This window comes from Herpailurus yagouaroundi, unplaced genomic scaffold (genome assembly GCF_014898765.1).
Source record: "Herpailurus yagouaroundi ecotype Mexico unplaced genomic scaffold, PumYag 216, whole genome shotgun sequence".
Lineage (NCBI taxonomy): Eukaryota > Metazoa > Chordata > Mammalia > Carnivora > Felidae > Herpailurus > Herpailurus yagouaroundi.
This window is the reverse complement of record NW_024412447.1, coordinates 15,828,082-15,829,985: the sequence shown is the minus strand read 5'-3', so window position 1 is coordinate 15,829,985 and position 1,904 is coordinate 15,828,082. Positions and strand designations below refer to the sequence as shown.

Sequence of the window (1,904 nt, the reverse complement as noted above, 5' to 3'; positions counted from 1 at the left end):
TCCCACAACTCTGGGATCATGACCTGAGCCAAAACCAAAAGTGGGAAGCTCAACCGACTGAGCCACCCAGGCGCCCTTCCCTCTAGCTGCTTTTAAGATTTTTTTCTGTATCATTGATTTTGATACACCTTGGTGCAGTTTTCTTCATTTTTCTTGTGCTGGAGATTGTTGAGCATCTTAGGTCTGTAGATTTATAATTTTTAATATTAAGAGACCTTTCCACCCTCTTCTTTCTCCTCTTTTTTAGATACTCCAATTATTTGTACATAAGCATGAAGTGTCCCACAACTCATTGATGCTCTTTTATTTTGGGTGATTCTATTTCTTTCTGTGTTTCATTTTGGATGGTGCCTATTTTTATGTCCTTAATTCACCAGTCTTTCCATCTATAATATCTAATCTCCTGTCCATCCAATTCAGTATCTCCAATCTTGTAGTTTTCTTTCCTTTTCTTTTTTTAACACACAGCTGTTAGTGCATCTTTAAAATATCACAAAGAAGTCTGAAAAATCTGGCATCTTGTGGTTTCTGTAGTTGAACTAACTTAGGTCTTATTCATTAGCCTGCTGAACTTTTTCTTTCTCAGAAACAGATACCATCCGGAAATTTTCTGATATCCTTTTTTTAACTCTTGTGGGTTGCTGAAACAAAGCAGCTGAATTTGATGTAAATTCAATGTCATTTCCTTCAAGAATTAACTCATCTTTCTGGGGAGATACTGAACAGGCAATGCCTGACCTCATCTGAACCCAGCAAACAGATGTATTTCATATTTCAACAAGAGAACCATTCTCCCGAATAACAACATTGATGGGAAAGTGAACATACACATGATGTGGGAAAAAAAGACAGAAGGAAATGGCAAATAAAATTAAATTTCCTTATAACCTGCAGCCTGTTGGCAAATACTTGAGGCAAGCAGAGGTTTCTCCAGGAACTCCCTGCTATCTTAATGCTGATGCTTTGCCATAAGGAAAACCAACCTTAGCTTGACAATAGCTAGGCCTCCAGTATCCTGGGAGTCTTCTTTAGCATATGAAAATCTCATTGGAAGCTTCACCTTGACTTTACCTCCCCCAACTCCCTATTAGATAACCAGTTTCTTTTCAAGGTCTTGTGGCAGCTCTTCCTGCACCTGGGTCCTGTCCTGTGCTTTAATAAAATCACCTTTTTGCACCAAAGACATCTTCAAGAATTCTTTCCTGGCTGTCGGCTCTGGACGCCACCACCCCACCATCACGCCCAGAAAAACTCAACACACAGACTTCATCTTGTAATGGAAACACAGGGTAACACTCTTGACCATGTTTTTTGTACATGACTACGATAGCGTGAACAGTAGCCACTTCCTTTATATTTCCCCACCATTTGTCAACTCGGAGCCTCTTCTTTTTCTTTCCAAGGAAACTGAGTTCTACATTGATGTAGTTGAAGTCCTTTCACAGGTTTCCTCTGGGGGCCTTCACAGTAACTAATAGTATAGCCCTTCAGAGTGATGTCAATGTTTTCTGGAATGCTGAAGGTCTGCTTGAGAATGATCTTCCTTCTCATGGTGGATGCAGCAAAAGAAAAAAACAAAAAACAAAACAAAACAAAACAAAAAACCCTCAAATATTTTAGTTTTCAACTCTAAAAGTTTGGTTTGGGCTTTTCTTAAAAATAATGTTCAGTATTTTTTTGAAAGAGAGAGACAGAGTGTGAGTGGGGGAGAGGTAGAGAGAGGGGGAGACACAGTATCCCAGATAGGCTCCAGGCTCTGAGCTGTCAGCACAGATCCCTACACGGTGCTCGAACTCACAAACCGTAGAACATTACCTGAGCCAAAGTTGGACACTTAACCTGAAAAGGAAAGCTGGTGAATGCAAATAAAAAGGGCCAGCCAGATATCCAAGGCCAGAAACTCC

General features: G+C 40.1%; 1 pseudogene; it reads right to left on the bottom strand.

The window, feature by feature from the left end:
* Window positions 1-551: 551 nt before the first annotated feature.
* On the bottom strand, window positions 552-1,551 carry LOC121017457 (60S ribosomal protein L9-like; annotated as a pseudogene).
* Window positions 1,552-1,904: the final 353 nt, after the last annotated feature.